Source organism: Arachis hypogaea, chromosome 12 (genome assembly GCF_003086295.3).
Source record: "Arachis hypogaea cultivar Tifrunner chromosome 12, arahy.Tifrunner.gnm2.J5K5, whole genome shotgun sequence".
Lineage (NCBI taxonomy): Eukaryota > Viridiplantae > Streptophyta > Magnoliopsida > Fabales > Fabaceae > Arachis > Arachis hypogaea.
In genome coordinates, this window is record NC_092047.1 from 108878835 (window position 1) to 108897126 (window position 18292).

The window sequence follows — 18292 nt, forward strand, 5'->3', positions numbered from 1 at the left end:
AATGACATCTTTTTTTATGCTCAGCCTGAGTTAGAGGAGCCAGAGGAAACTAAGGAGCCTCTGAAAACTCCTAAAGAGGAGGACAAGCTTCCTAAACTCGAGCTCAAACCATTACCATCCTCCTTGAAATATGTATTTCTTGGAGATGGGGATAGTTATCTTGTGATCAAAAGCTCTGCCTTAAAACTACAGGAAGAGGAAGCACTAATCAAAGTGCTAAAGACACACAAGATAGCTCTTGGGTGGACAATCAGTGACCTTAAGGGCATCAGCCCAACACGATGCATGCACAAGATCCTGCTGAAGGATGACGTCAAACCAGTGGATCAACCACAGAGGCGACTGAACCCAGCCATGAAGGAGGTGGTGCAGAAGGAAGTCACTAAATTATGGGAGGCTGAGATTATTTATCCCATCTCTGATAGTCCCTGAGCGAGCCCTGTCCAAGTTGTCCTCAAATAGGGAGGCATGATAGTGGTTCATAATGAAAAGAATTAACTGATTCCTACAAGGACAGTTACAGAGTGGCGTATGTGTATTGACTATAGAAGGCTCAATAACGCCATCAGAAAGGATTATTTTCCTTTACCATTCATAGATCAAATGCTAGAGAGACTAGCAGGGCATGCATTTTATTATTTTCTGGATGGGTATTCCGGTTACAATCAAATTGTAGTAGATAGACAGGATCAGGAAAAGACAGCATTTACATGCCCCTATGGCGTGTTTGCTTATAGGCGGATGTCATTTGGCTTATGCAATGCACCTGCCACCTTTCAGAGATGCATGCTCTCTATATTCTCTGATATGGTAGAGAAGTTCCTTGAAGTATTCATGGATGACTTCTCTATCTTTGGAGATTCATTTGAATCCTGCCTTGATCATTTATCCCTAGTTCTCAAAAGATGCCAATAGACGAACCTGGTTTTAAACTGGGAAAAATGTCACTTCATGGTGACTGAAGGGGTTGTCCTTGGGGATTGAATTTTAAACAAGGGAATAGAAGTAGATCAAGCCAAGGTGGAGGTAATTTAACGATTACCACCACCCACTAAAGTCAAAGGAATCAGAAGTTTCCTAGGACATGCAGGATTCTATAGGAGGTTCTTAAAAGATTTTTCTAAAATCGCAAAACTCCTGTGCAATTTATTAGCTACTGACACTCCATTTGTCTTTGACCAAGAGTGTCTGCAGGCCTTTAAGACTCTTAAAGCTAAGCTTATCACTGTGCCTATCATCTCTGCACCCAACTGGAACTTGCCATTTGAATTAATGTGTGATGCCACTGACTATGCCATTGGCGCAGTCCTGGGGCAAAGGCATGACAAGCTTCTGCATGTCATTTATTTTGCCAGCCGTGTTCTAAATGACGCGCAGAGGAATTACACTACCACAAAGAAGGAGCTACTTGCAGTGGTTTATGCCATTGACAAGTTCAAATCCTATTTATAGGATCTAAGGTCATTATCTACACTGACCATGATGCTCTCAAATATCTACTCAGCATGCAGGATTCTAAGCCCAGGCTGATAAGATGGGTATTACTCCTGCAAGAGTTCGATATAGAAATCTGAGACAGAAAAAGGTCAGAAAAGCAGGTGGCTGACCACCTGTCTCGGATTGAACCTATAGAAGGGACATCCCCTCCCTCTACTGAGGTCTCTGAAATCTTTTCAGATGAGCAACTCTTTGTCATTCGGATAGCACCATGGTTTGCAGACATTGCAAATTACAAAGCTATAAGATTCATTCCTAAAGAATACAATAGGCATCAAGCTCGAAAACTCATGCATGATGCAAAGTACTACTTGTGGGATGAACTATATCTCTTTAAGAGATGCTCAAATGGGATCATCCGACGTTGTGTGCCTGAAGAAGAAGCACACAAAATACTATGGCACTGCCATGGCTCTGACTTTGGAGGACACTTTGGAGGTGAGCGAACAGCCGCGCCAAAAAGGTTCTCCAATGTGGATTCTACTAGTCCACACTCTTTAAGGACTCTAGAGAGTTTGTCCGTAACTGTGACAGTTGCCAAAGGATTGGCAACCTCCCTCATAGTCATGACATGCCTCAGCAAGAAAACCTAGAGATTGAGTTGTTTGATGTATGGGGTATAGACTTCATGGATCCTTTTCCACCTTCATACTCAAACACCTATATCCTTGTGGCAGTAAATTATGTGTCTAAATGGGTTGAAGCAATAGCATCACCCACTAATGATACTAGAGTAGTAATGAAGTTTCTCCAGAAGAACATCTTCAGCAGGTTTGGTATTCCTCCAACATTGATCAGTGATGGAGGTACTCATTTCTGCAACAGACAACTTGACTCTGTTTTGAGCCGTTACGGAGTTCGTCATAAAGTGGCAACACCATACCATCCCTAGAAAAATGGGCAGGCTGAAGTCTCAAATAGAGAGCTAAAATGAATCCTGAAGAGGACAATAAGCGCCTCTAGAAAAGATTGGGCTAAAAAGCTTGATGATGCTCTATGGGCATACAGAACAGCCTTCAAGACTCCTATAGGAACATCACCATATCAATTGGTGTATGAAAAATCCTGTCATCTGCCAGTGGAACTAGAACACAAAGCCTATTGGGCAACCAGATTCCTCAATCTTGATGCTAAAGTATCAGGAGAAAAATGGATGCTCCAACTAAATAAGTTGGACAAATTCCGGTTAACGGCATTTGAAAATGCAAAGATCTATAAAGAGAAAATAAAAAGGTGGCATAACAGGAAGATAACTTCCAGAGTCTTTGAACCAAGCCAAAATATTCTGCTATTCAATTCAAGACTCAAATTATTTTCAGGGAAACTCAAATTCTGTTGGAAGGGACTCTATGTGGTCACTAGTGTATCACCCTATGGGTACATAAAACTTCAAGGTAAGGACCTGGACAGAGAGTTAAGCATTACCTTGAAGGAGATATTGAGTCAGGAGGCTCAACACTGCTACTGAGCTAAGTACAATCAAGTCCAGCTAAAGACATTAAAGAAGCGCTTGTTGGGAAGCAACCCAATGATCAAAAGCATATTATTTTCTATTCCTTTGAATATTCTTGTTCTTAAATTAGTTTTCTTCATAATTAGTTTTTATTATTTTACTTTTTTTGTGTGTTAGTGATCATGAACGGTATTTAAACAGAGACAAAATGATGTAGAACAAGAGGCATAACACCCTAGAGGAAGCATCTCTCTGGCGTTGAACGCCAGAAAAGGGTGAAGAATGGGCATTTCACTGCATCATGCTGGGGAATGAGGTAGAAGTTCACCAAATTAATCCCCATGAGATATACAAGATTGCAAATAGGATGTCCACCCAAGCCAGGCTGGCCTATCCAAACCTCATCTTTTACCTATGTCAAGAGGCTAAAGTCCTGCTTCACATAGATACATTTATCCCAGTGAAAAGCCCAATCACCAAACAGGTGATGGAAAGTGCCAAGGTACCAGAGGATCATCCCAAAAGGAAGACATCTGAGCCTCCACAAGAGATCCCTCCAACTGAATATTGGACTCAGTTGAAAGCATCTGTGATTCAACTACAAACCACCTTGGATCAACTAAGAGAAGAGCAGAAAGATCAGACTAGCATGATTTGCAAACTGGTCAAGGAGAAAGAGAAGCAGGGGCGTGAATTTGAAGCTTTGAAGTGCCAGAAACTCTTCCCTGAAGAACCCAGCACCTCTCTTGATTAAGGTGGTTGAGTTCCACCTCCCATATTTCTGTTATTCTAATTTCTATTTCTTATATTTAGGATTACATGATCACTAGTAGTATTTTAAGTTCTATTTTATTTCTCTATCTTTTAATTTAAAGAATTGCATAAGCATTAATAATAATATAGTTTTTATTTCCGTCAATTAGTTATAAAATAATTCCTCTTATCATCATCAAACTGGAATAAAATAGTGAATTTTTTAGAAGAATTAAGATGCATGAATTTTCGAGTTATATAATAAGAATAGTCAATTATTTTGATGTGGTGGCATTGCTTTTGTCTTCTGAATGTATGAATGAATAGTACATATTTGAAATTGAAATTAAGAATGTTGGCTCTTGAAAGAATGATGAAAAAGGAGAAGTATTATTGATAATCTGAAAAATCAAAAGAAATTGATTCTTGAAGTAAGAAAAAGCAGCAAAAAGCAAGATGCAACAAAAAGAAAAACAATTGCATGCGAAAAAAAAAATAGAAAAAGCCAATAACCCTTTAAACTAAAAGGCAAGGGCAAAAGGCTCCAAGGCTTTGAGCATCAATTGTTAGGAGGGTCTAAAAGAAACAAAAATCTTGGCCTAAGCGGCTCAAGCAAGCTGTCCCTAACCATGTGCTTGTGGTGTGAAGGTGTCAAGTAAAAAGCTACTAAGTCCCGCTCATCCAATTGAAACTGAGCTTCATTGAAAACTCTAAGATTTATTGTATCTTACTCTTCTTGTCCTACTTTGTTTTTAGTTGCTTGGAGAAAAGTAACAGTTTAAGTTTGGTGTTGTGATGAGTAGATATTTTATACGCTTTCTGACATAATTTTCATATAGTTTTTAGCATATTTTATTTAAGTTTTATTATATTTTCATAGGTTTTAGTGTAAAATTCATATTTTTTTTATTCTACTTTGAGTTTGTGTGTTTTTATACAATTTCAGGTATTTTCTGGCTGAAATTGAGGAGCTAGAGCAAAAGTCTAATTCAGAGACAGGGAAAGCACTGTAGATGCTGTCAGGATCTGACCTCCATGCACTCGGAAGAGCTTTTCTGGAGCTACACAAGTCCAAATGGAGCGTTCTTAACGACTATGAAAAGCTAACATCCAGAGATTTCCAGCAATATATAATAGTCCATACTTTGCTTCGGAAATGAAGACCCAAAACTGGCGTTCAACGCCAGCCATCTACCCCAGACCTGGCGTCCAACGTCCACAGAGAGGTGGCCAGTGTCCAATGCCCAAAAGGGGGCCCCTAGCCAGCGTTCAACGCCCCTACGGAGTCCTAGCACGTGGGAGATACTCAAGCTCAGCCCAAACACTCACCATGTGGGCCCTGGAAGTAGATTTTCTCACTACAAGCCTAAGCCTATCATATTTCTGTAATTCCTAGTCATTAGTTTAGAATTTAAAGGAGAAGATCACCCTTGTTTAGGATCTTCTTCCTCACTTTTATTCGAACCTATCATTGTATTTACAATATGAGTTTCTAAACCTCTTAAGGTTGAGGTTAGGAGCTCTGCTGAGTTTTATGAATTAATAAAAGTACTACTGTTCTATCTCAATTCGTGTTTGATCCTCTCCTAAGATGCATCTTCGTTCTTCAACCTTATGAATGAGTTGAATCGGCACAAGGTTATCTCTATTCTACATGGGTTTAGCGAGCGTCTTTCATCGGATATCAATGAACCACTAGCTTGAGGATACGTCTCTTAGATTGCTAATCCACGGCTTTGTTGGGGACTTCTCAAGACATCAGTTCAGTCGAGGTATGGGGAGATTAGAGTCTTTGTGGTAAAGGCTAGAACCAAGGTGCAACATTCTCTGATCTGGAAGATTCGACCTTGTCTGTGGCGTTTTGAGTAGGATCACCAAAGGAATGAACTGCAGGAGCTTCACCCTCATTCAGACTGAATGCGCACTAAACCTGGTGTTCATCCTAGAGGAAGATTGGCGGCTGCTCAAACTAGCGGCAATCACATACAGCCTACTATAGAAAAAATCATTCACAATTGGAGTAGACGGTAAGAAAGTATTGATCCAGAAGAACAAAAGCATCTTTGAAGCCTTAACCATCTTCTTATCATTAGATTCACCATCAACTGAGTAACGTTTTATTTATTTTACTTGTATGCATTTAAACAATCAAACAATTTTTCTATTCACCTAACTAAGATTTACAAGATAACCACTGTTTGATCCAAGCCAACAATCCTCGTGGCATCAACCCTGACTCACCTCAAGGTATTACTTGGATGACCCAGTGTATTTGCTAGTTCAGTTGTACGAAGAGTGGAAATTCGTGCACTACTTATAATGTATTATTGATGATTCTATTGAGTTTTGAGTTATTACTTTACTAAATTTTTATTTAAATTCAATTTATTAATATTAAATTAATGTTGTTGAGATTGAATTATAAATTCAATTTTTTTAGTTTAACAATTTTATCCTCCCCTTGTTCGGTCCTAAATTTATTAACTTGATTATGAAATGCTCTTATTGGGATTTGATATATGGTCTTATTTAATTTAATAGCTTACTATTACGATGCACTTGCTTGCCATATCAAAGAGTGAGAAGAAAAAAAAAAGAGAAAGAAATGTGATTCAAAAACCATTTAAAAAGGACAAAGAATAAGATTCTAGTGTAAATACAGTTGAAATAAGTCTTAAATTGTTTTTCTATTTTAGTAAGCTTTCTAACAAGTTAATTAACAAAATAGAAAGGAAAATAAGTATATAATTTTCTTTGCTCAAACTTTAGAATTTTTAAATTGGTAAAAGTAGATCACTTTGTATGTATGACTTGTTTAGGAAAAATTTTAGATTAAGTATTGTGCTTTCTTATTTTTATATTTTATTTGGTGAAAATTGCTTGCAATTTTTTTATAATTTTGCACAAAACTTGTTTATAGGATATCCATGACAAGTCAAAATCTGTGACCAAGGCTCCTGCCATGAAACTTTAGTATAATTCTAGTTTAGTTTTTTAGTTTCTTCTTATAAAATCTTACCTGAATTGGCAGCGAAAAGGAGGAGAAGAGCAGCAGCGAGCCAGAGACTAAAGAGAAAGAGATGCAATCACATCGTCACAGGTAGTTAGAGAAGTAGAAAAAGTTGTAGTTGCAGAATTAGAGAACTAGAGAGGAGAAGAAGGTGGCGGACGATTCTGCCTTCGACAACAACGGTTCCCTTCGAGTTACGTGTCAGATGCGCGACGACAATTTTATGATGACCTTGAGAGTTAGACGTGTAAGCAATGAGAGGGGATGACATATGGCGGTGAGAGTGGAAGAAGATGACAGAAAAAAAAGAGAAGAAAAAAATCTAAAAATAAGAGAGCAACACATAGAAAAGAGAGAGTTAGGAGTTATTTATTCATTCAAATAAATTTTAAATATTAGAATGTCTTTATAGATTGTTTTTCGGTCCTTAATCAACTTGGTGAAAGAAGCCCTATAATCTCGAAAGCTACTGAATTGGAATAGTTGCAAAAATTTTGAACAAATATTTTGCATTAAAAAAATAAACTTCGTGAATCGCTTTTGAATTTGATCAATGTGCGATATTTCTTCATTTGTGATTATTCGTCTAAATAAATTTTAAATTGGATGAGCATGTAAAAGAAATTTCGTCACTTCACAATTTTTTATTACGTTTAATTGTAGCCTAATGGCTATTATTGCCTTATGGCACAATTTAACTATTAAACCACAAGCATAATTGAAATAATAAGAAAGTAACAAATATAATTAACAAATTAAAGTATTTAAACATCCCGTATTGCAATGTGAATCATTTTCTGGTCTGATCGATGAGGTGCTCAAATCTTCTTCTATGTATATTGAAATTAAAGATTTATTAAATTTCAACTCTTACATGCCTGCAGAAAATAAATGTTAGGTTTTTTTAGCATAACTATTTGAAAAAAATTATCTCTCATCACATAACAATAGTGTTAGTATATATAGACTATAGAGTACTGTACTTCAAGCTCGAAGTATATATATATAACACGAAAACCAAAATGGAACACAAAGTAAAGTTAAAAATAAATTAAACTATTGAAATATTTTGGATTAGTTGCACTTTTCCTCTTGAACATTATCATTAGGTCACATGCGACTTTAGCCCTTAAACTTTAAAAATATGCAAATTAACATTTAAATTTTTAAAGATTAAGGGCTAAAGATCATATAATCTACAATTCAGGGAATAAATTGCAATTAACCCAAATATTTATTTCATATATTATTTTGACTACATCTTAAGGCCCTTGTCATATAGGTAAATGATTTATATGCTTTATTTTTCAATATCTTATTAATTTTTATACTACTCAACACTTTTGGTGCAATTTAAAAAAAAACACCAAAATTAAGATAATTTTGAAGTATTTATTATTTCATATATTAATATTGAAAAATATAAAAAACAAATTTTAAATATTAATATTATTTAGTCAACTTTTTTTCTACTCCGTTCAGTTTGGATAAATAGCTTAATTAAACTTTTTTTAAAAAAACAGCTTAAATAATAAATGGTTATATTAAAAGTAGCTTATAAATAAGTTATTTTGTACTTAGGTTTGTAGTTTTAAAAGTACTTATTTTATAAAAATGTGATAAAAAGTAATAGTATTATGAGAGATTTTATTTTTTTAACTTCTCTATAAACTCCTATAATTTCTTAGAAAACTGCAATTTGGTTTTAAAAAATATATCAGACATTAATACTACTACTTTTTTAAATCAAAAACTCAAAAAAATTACTTTTGAAGCTTCACAAATGAACCCTCACTCTTTTAAAAGTCATCTGTAACCACTACCATTATATCTAATTCTTTATGAATGAATAACCTTTATTTTTAGAAAATTTAGGGTTTAAAATTAAAATTTAGGATATATAATTTAAAATTTATGGTTTAGGATTTAACATTTAGGATATAAAATTTAAAATAAAAAATATAGATTGATGTCAGTTGAAAAATATTAGCTTCCTAGTTGAACTCATGAATATTATAATAAACTACTTAAAGTACCATGATTTTGTTTTAATTTTTATTTTGTATCATATAGTTGAATATCCTACATACTTTGTATCTTTGATCAGTTAACACTCACCAATGAGTGGAAAATTTTTCATATAATCAAATATGAATATTAGATAATTAATATAATATAATAATTTAAAATTTAAATACTTACCACTGTTATAACTTTCCACCGGAGGACCATACTTAGCTTTGCATTTCTTAATGCAATCCTCCTTCGCTTCCGGATTATTTCTATAGCGGCTCTTGCATGTTTGAAGACAACTTTTCAGCTTATATTCCTGATGTTCAAGACCATCGTATTGAGCTGAAGACCATTTTGGAATACTGTCATGCGATTCAACAATGATAGCACAAATAACAAATCCAATAATAATGAAGAAACGTGTTATTTGTTTATAGGTCACACCACCATTTCTAGCCATATGTGTCTTCTTTTTGTTTTGGAAATGCAAATGTATGATATACCATGCATGAAGTTTTATAAAGGCTTAAAATTTCAGAATTGATATATTTGTTACTTAATTCATGTCCTTTTAAATCGCCTTAAGGGTGTCCCCTCGCTTTGTTAGGAGTCATAAGTTAACAATATAATCAAAACCATAAATTAATTTTGGTTGCCCCTTAAAGTCATTGAGTTTCGGAAAAAAAAAAACAACTGGTCTTTACATATTTTGAGATTATGTAACTTATAAATATATAGTTTAGATGCAGTAATATATAGTGCCATGATACTATTTTTTTAAAAAATCTAAATTAATAAAAAAAACACATAATAATTATATAATTTTATAAATAATTGGATTTGGGGACCGGTTACAAGTAATGGCCTTCCGAAGTTGTTTCTATCATATAAAATTTTGCAGCTCTTTGCATTCACAAATTGATTGCATATTTCGGTAATGCGAGAAACAAAAACATATCGTGAAAACTTATTATATTTAATATTTATTAATTATTATAATATTTAGTATTTATTAATTATTATAATAATTATTATAACAATTAATAAATATTAAATAAAATAAATTCTAACTATTTTTTATTAACTCTATTTAATTATCAAACATTTTCGTTATCTTATATATACGGCTCAAGTCCCCGATAAATCATAATTATCACCAAGTCATTTCACACCCATATCTTGATCAGCCATTTCCTCATCTCTCAATCCCAACATAAACAATAATATCCATTATCAATCAATCAATCACCAGCAAAATCCTTAATTTGACTAAATTAAATTCATCAAAATATAACCCTCAATTGAAATCACCAATCTTAACTAGTTACATAACCTAGCTAAAACTTTAATAGAAAAATTACTGAATTTTCTTAATGATTCCTCTACTTAATTTCACTTAAAACCTTTAAAAATTTTGACATACAGAAGTTATGATGACAAATATTTAATGGAGGATGTTCCCACAAAGATGCTTAAAACGTCTTTTTATAAAGATGCTTACATTTTGCATTATTATTGAACATATTAATAAATTGGTTATTTTAAATTTTTTAACAAATTAAAATAAAACCAATTTTTTTATAATAATAACAATAAATCTATTTTTTTAGAGATTTAATTGTATTTTTAAATTTTTAGGAATTTAAATGTCCATAAAACAAAAAATTAGGGATATATTTGTCTTTTTATTAAAAAGTTTAAAGATGTTCGATTTAGATTGTGTAATTCGATCGGATTAAATCGGGTCTGATAATTATAATGCAAACAATTGGGTTTATTATTATTGTTATAATAAACCGATTTTGTTCTGGTTTATTAAAAAATAAATTATTAACTAGTTTAATAAAAATGTTCAATAATAACATGACATATGTAAACGTCTTAAAAAAAAGACATTTTTAGTATCTTTATTAAAGTGGTCTCTATATTTAATTAGATTTTTTTTTTTGGTCTTGAATATTAGTTAGATTTAAAAATTTATTTTGTATTTGTTTTTTGGTTGTCCACACGGTATCCTCCACTCCGACAGGTCAAAGACTAATCTATCGCGGATCTGAACTTCATTTAAGAGTTTGTCGCTAACCAATAAATTGCTGTATGCATAAGACGAGATTCGAATTTCCGACACTTGTTTAAGCGGACGAGTGAACTCTTTAGTTAATCCATTTTGTTTTGATTTATGTTAAGATGTGCAGGCCCAAAAACCGCCCAATAAAAACTACAAATTATGCAGGTCAGTTTTGCATTGTGAACAAGCATTGCAAATCAGTTCTTTTATTGGACAAACATTTTGCACATTGGACCAGTAACACAATAGGGATATAGCTCAGGACAAATAGAAAAGGAAAAGCATCAATACATGAGCACGGAAAAAAAAAATCAAATAATGGAGCCAAAGAAAAATAAAGATGTTAGAATTAGCAAGAATAATAGGTACATCATAACTATACATTTGGCATTCATGGATTACAAGGACAATCAGATTGTACCACCACATCTAGAAGAATTTCCTCATGCAACGTTCAGAATTTCAGTGTGCACAGATTTAATTTTTGGATGCATTGCCTTTTATATATATGAGCATATCGACCAGATTTTGAATTAAGGAAAAGATCGCTCTTAGTGAGCACTTAACGGCACATTCTACTCATCTTTTTCTTCATTTCTTACTCATTATTTATCATACTCTTTTTATTCTATCTTTCTATAATAAGAAAAAGACAAATATGTGAAGGAATAGAAAATGCAAAGAGAAAAAACTTAGAGAGATAGGATTTGTTTGGCTGAGTTTTAAAAAAAAAAAAAATTTTTAAGTTATCTTTTTTTAAAAAATTTTATAAAAAAGTAAAAATAATTTTATGTTTGAATAACTCATACAAAAAAAATTTTTTATTTATCAATTATATTTAGATATAACCATATAAAAGTACTTTTTTGTTTATTTATTACATGAAAAATAGTTTTTTTAAAAAAAAAGATCTTTTAAAAAAAGATGTAAATTATAATTTCTCAAAAAAGATATTTTTTATTATTTTAGTACTTTTACTTTTATTACTAAAAATTTATCAAATATCTTAAAAAATAAAAAATAAAAAATAAAAGATTTTTTATTAATTTAATGACGCCTAAACAAACACATAATTTTTGAAGAAAAAGTCATTTATATTAATTTTGGTGTAATTTTGATTTTTGAGTTGACGAACCTAACTAGTTCTCTTTGCCAAGTTAAAATAGTACTTAGCCTAGAAACTAAGTTAGGAGAGCTTGGTGCTTGTTTGTGCATCCTTAAGTTGATAAAAAAAATATATTTTTTAATAAAAAATATTTTTTTTTATTTTTTAGTGTGTTTGATAAATTTTTAGTTGTAAAAGTAAAAGTACTAAAAAATATCTTTTTTAAGAAGTTATAATTTACATTTTTTTTAAAAGATATTTAAAAAAAAGATTTTTTACGTAATAAATAAATAAAAAAATATTTTTTATATGGTTATACTCAAATATATTTAATAAATAAAAAGAATTTTTTGTATGAAATTTTTAAACATAAAATTACTTTTTTTTATAAATCTTTTAAAAAAAAACTTAAAAAAAGATTTTTTTTTTTAAATTTATCCAAACAAATTTTTAATGTTAAAAAATTTAGTTAAAAATTTAAGTGATTCCTAAATGAATTAGGTTGTAATATTTGGTGTCTCTTCAATTTAATCAAGTATTGAATATTTAGCAATACTCTTTTTCGTTTCACAAATTCTCTTTGACTTCTTTATCAAATGATTTAATTACCATAGATAAAACACAATTTGAATCACTTCTACTCAATTCAATTTGGTCTGCATGATATAATTTGAGCACGTTTATATAAAAAATTGGATGGATTCTCATGAAAGATGGGAGTTTTACTTTACAGGTTATCTCCTCAATGCGTTCAACAAATTCAAATGACCCTTTATATTTATGGATTAATAACCCGTTTATGAACTTTGCAAAAAACTTTTAATCATTAGTTGTGGGAGTTTAGTCATAATTTTATCTCTGACTCAGATATGCCTCCTCTTTATAATTGCTCATTTCTTCATTTTTTCTTTAAGTTTTGTCAAGATAAAAACCAATAACATTTGCTTGTTCGAACAGTTAATTCCCAATCACAATTCCGATATAAGTAGATGGATAGATAGATCGAAGTAGATATAACATATAAGTGATGGTAAAAATAAATAATCGAATTTTGAATGCATATTAACTTTGAAATTAACTACTAGCGTGAAATAACATTTGAAATTTATCCAAGGCTATTAACGTATGAATTTCACTAGGGACGGTGAAGAATCTTGACAATGTGTACAATAAATTATAAATTTAGCTTAATACAAAAAAAAATTCAAACAGTTATTTTAAAAAAATAATCATTCTAACCCTAATTTTTCAATAGAATTTATCCAAACACCCTCTCCCCCAACATCTGCTACCACATCCTCATCAATTATCTCACCTCTCCGGCCTCCTTAGAAGTTTCTTCACCAGCCATCAAACAACCATCCACATAGTTATTAAAATAATCATCTGATTACCTAGTGATATAACCATCTAGTATTTGTTAATTGTATATACTTAAACTGAATCAAACAAAATAATCATCCAATTAAAAATTAAAATAACTATCTACATATCTAGTGAATTGAACATCCAGCATCTAAATTTGTCCGTTGATGTATATACCTTAAAGATGTAAGAGAAGCGAAATCCAAGAAAGCCAAGTTGGCCGCGCAAGACAAGGCATTTTTGAAGTGGGGTACGTTTGCATGTACAAAAATGGGAGCATCATAGACTAAACTAATTGCTTGCACAATTATTGTTGTGCTATCCTACGTTGATCTTGGACCTATACTTATGTAGGGGGAGGCAAGCTCATTGAAGGCGGCGGCGGCCATGGCGGTCTTGGGCTGTGCGACGGACACAACGTGTGCGAAGGGAGTGTCTCCATTTACGATCTTGTAAGGCGTGATGGACATATGAAAACAGCACACTTGTGTGTCCTTATACGTCGCGAATGACGACGTTGAGAGGGAGAAACCGCCGACGCAGAAGAGGGGCTGCATGATTGGCGCGATGCGGGACTGCGGGACAGTACTGCTGGGCGTTCGTAGTGCGCACGTTAGCGTGAGTTTTGGGTGACGGCAGCTGGTATTTGTAGCGGTGTAACACCGATGAGAGAAGAAAAGACTGGGCGAAAAAACAGTCACAACAGATAAGAGGGAAGGAGGCCGTTTTTGGGATTTACGTAATTCTTACAAATCCTTAATTATTTTGAATTTTAAATTGGTAATTATTAAAAATTAATTATTTATTTATCATTTGATGTTATTTCAATTTTACTTTTATTGTATACAGCATTAGCTTTCCGTGCTTTCTCTTCACGTATTTATGACAACCAACTATAATTTCTTACCTACTCCGATGCATTGTTTTAACATGAAAAATATTTCAAATGTACTTGGAATATCAGTGTTCTAATTATTTTAATTGTTGATTTTAATTAATATATATTATATATTTTTTTATAATTTAAATTAACAGTTAAAATAACTGAAACACTAATGTTCCAAGTACACTAGAAACTCTTCCTTCAACATGTTCTCAACATATATAAATATTAATATTTCAATTGAAAGACTATTATATATGCAGTATCTCATATAGTCTCTGGCTCTCCTTTGTCACACATATATACGCATGGGCAGTGGCGGAACTTGAAACAAAATTTTGGAGGGGCCATATAGAAAATAATTGTCAAAATATTTTTGATATGGACCCATTTAAGATAAGCTCGTCTAATCTCATCTCTTTGGTTTGGGTGATATTGCCAAATTTAAAACCGTTTTTCAAGATCTCGTTCCAAAAAGTTAAGGTTAATGACGTCGAGACGTCGCTTAGGTCACCAATCTTGACGAGGTTAACAACCCTACTATGGTGACATAGTTTAGATTCACCAATCTTGGCGAGATTAGCAACCCCGCTATGGTGAAAATAGCCATAAACCCATCTTGGTTGGCCAAGCTAAGGATGCACCTCTTACTCTCAAAGAGCCTAGAGGAAAATAAGCACACAGCTTATTTCATATTCAAAAATTAATTTCAACTCTATTTCATAAATAAAAGGTACATGAGTTATTTATACTAGTGGGAGAAGGAAAAGCCTTCATAACTTAGACGATGTGATACTAATTCATAACACAAAATTCACTATCCTAAACAATATGGGACTTGTATTCCCTTGTTACAATTAACTAATATAATTAACCTACTAACTCTACTTACTCCTGCGTCATTCTCCTTGGGTTGAAAGAACTTTTGCGTGAAAAGACTTGTGATAGCAGATGATTTCCTTGATGAATCCACACCAAAAGATCTCCTTGATGAATCCACACCAAAGACCCACACTCACAAATCAGATAAAATTTTACAAGATCCGTGGCAGCAGACGATCGCATTGATGAATCCACACAAAAAAAAATTCATTGGCGAATCCACGCCAAAAACCTGCACCTACAAATCAAATAAAATTCCACTAAAGCAAGGTGAAAGCCACAAGGACCGACCTTGCTCTGATACCAAACTGACGTCGGGATGTCGCTTGGGATACCAATCTTGGCGAGGTTAACAACCCCACTATGGTGACATAGTTTAGATTCACCAATCTTGGCGAGGTTAGTAACCCCACTATGGTGAAAATAGCCATAAATCCACCTTGGTCGGCCAAGCCAAGGATGCACCTCTTACTCTCAAAGAGTCTAGAGGAAAATAAGCACACAGCTTATTTTATATTCAAAAATCAACTTCAACTCTATTTCATAAATAAAAGGTACATGAGTTATTTATACTAGTAGGGGAAGGAAAAGCCTTCATGACTCGGACGATGTGGGACTAAAATATAACACAAAGTTCACTATCCTAAACAATATGAGATTTATATTCCCTTATTACAATTAACTAATATAATTAACCTACTAACTCTACTTGCTCCTGCGTCAGTTAAAGTCATCAGATGTAATTTTTTGAACTTTTGAAAGTTATATCACACTTTCTTCGTAATTCATTAAAGTAGAAGAACTATCTACAGGTGTTGATATTGTAAAAGTTATATGTTCTCCTTCTTAAATATTAGTCTTCCTCTTAAAAAATGTATCAATTCTTTGATTTTTCATTATTATTTTATATAAAAATTTGAATATATATCCTGTAAAATATGTAAAGAAGAAGTTAGAAGGATAAATATTAAAATTTATAATATTTATTGAATTTTTTTTATCAATTTATACAAATACAATAATATTAATACTTATTGAATATTCTATTTTTTTATCATATAAAAAATTAAATTAAATAAATAGTAAAATATAAAATAATATTAAATTAAATAAATAAAAATATATATTTTTTTATATTTGAACTTAAAGATAGAGAGAGTGTTGTTTATTGAACTTATTAGATACTTTAAGTCATAGTAAAATATTTAAGTCAATTGAACTATTTTTTATCTTCTAAAAAAGTACTACTAAGTTTTTTATAAAAAGTTTGGGGGGGCCATGTCCCCCTTGTCTGAACTAAGCTCCGCCACTGCGCATGGGGTAGACTAATTAAAAGCTTAGGGCACCCAAAAATTAATATAATGATGTTCCACGATGTGAGATAACTCTTCTCCAAAGAGTAGCTTTTGTTCAATTTTTTGATGTATCGTTTTCCATTTTCGTGCTTATTGAAGCTATGCCTTCAGTATCATTGTGTCTCCACAAAGTGAACCTCAGAGGCGGGAGACCAACTTCATATTAATCATTGCATAATGCTTTGTTCTTCTAAACAATAATGTTTTATTACGCTCTCTCACGCAAAAGTTTGCTATAAACCGTTTTTTTTAATTATGAGAAAAAATAAGCGATTATTCGTCATAAAATATTTTTCTTAAAAATTTAAACTAACAAATTTGTCACATTAAATAAAAAACCCTATATATTACATTGTCTAAACTATAAAATTTTAAATAATTTATGGCAAAATTTTTCTGTGTGGACTTTTAAAATGAAGTTTGTTGTTTTCATAACATAATCTGTTACGTGTAGATTAATTCTGAATAATAATGTTGAGCATCTTTTATTATGTAGGGTAGCGTGAACGGAAAACAATATATAATAACGTGCTCCCAACATTATATCCTATTATTAAAGTGTGTGACACATTACATTATATTATATTATTATAAAGTGTATGCTGTAGTAGTATTGTGTTCCCCCTTTTTTCAATTAGACAGCAATCTGAAACAGCAGTGCACATAATATAGTTGGAAAAATGACTAAGGATGACTCTTCTTGATGTGCTTTTATGATGTCCAAGAACCATATAGTATTTGATACTAATAATGTTGTTGTGCTAGTCCTATAGCCATTTTTTTTTTCTTCTTTTAGCGTTGAGATTTGAGACAGCATATTACCTTCACATCCAAGCGTTAATCATTGAGTTTATACTTTTGAAAAGTAAATTATTATTATATTTTTGAAAAAGTCCAAAGAATTAATATTAATTCAGCTAATTAATTTAAAAATCCGTTAATAATTTGAAAGAAAATTTTGAATAAAAAACTATGATGTTAAAAGGAATAAGAAAAAAAAGGATAATTTTCAAAAAATAGTGAATAAGTAAGTTTGTTTGGCTGTGATTCAATAATTAATTATTAGATGAAGTTAGCTGATTTTTTATTAGTTCTCTAGTGGACTTATATATTTTTATAGTGAGTCATATTTTGTTAAAAAAAATTATTTATGTATTTTAATTTAAGAATGTAAATCTTTTAAAAGCATTTCGTATTGAATTTAAAAGCATAGTCATTTTGGTAAGCAGACGAGTGTAGAACATAGCTAAACAATTAATTTTGTTGATAAAAATATGTAACTAAAATATTTAAATTTTAATTAATGTTACACAAATTCTTTCAAATAAAATTTCAATTTCTTCCTTTGGAGTCTCAATAAAGCAAGGGAGTGCTTTTCCTCTTTCATCACTTTCTTTTTTCCTTCATTTCCATTTGTTACATTATTTGTAGTGGTGGCTCATACTTTGTGCTAATTACTATGCCCCGTAGCCATGCTTTGTTCCCCACGTTTCATTTTGGTCTTGGATCTCAAAGAATTCAGTTTTAGATAGAAAGGGTAACCAAAAGCTATTTGTTTATGATATTTATTTGCTGTGTTATTCATACCGTACCCCTATCAACACATGGATAGATAATTATTAGGACGATAGATATTTCTTTCTATTAGACGGATCATAAATTCATAATTCATAATGTAAATTAATATTGGTTAACTAATAATTCATAGCTAGGTAGGTATATTACATTTTGGCTGCATTTGAAAGAAAGATTGAGACCGAAAGATTGAAATTAAGAGATAAAAATAGAAAGATAGAAATTAAATTAAATTTTTATATTATATTTGGTATAAAATATAATAAATTGATTTGTGTCTCAACATTACATTTAATTTAAAATAAATATAAAAATTGAAAGGTAAATTTAAAA

The 18292-nt window shown here is 31.7% G+C and overlaps 1 long non-coding RNA gene across 1 annotated transcript; it reads right to left on the reverse strand.

Annotated features, from left to right (window-relative positions):
- Positions 1 to 7328: 7328 nt before the first annotated feature.
- LOC140177362 (uncharacterized) lies at positions 7329 to 9413 on the reverse strand. The gene is made up of 2 exons (XR_011869205.1): positions 8916 to 9413; positions 7329 to 7591 (listed from the first exon to the last, which is right to left on the reverse strand). It is a non-coding gene; the product is annotated as an uncharacterized lncRNA (long non-coding RNA).
- Between the last annotated feature and the right edge of the window lie 8879 nt (positions 9414 to 18292).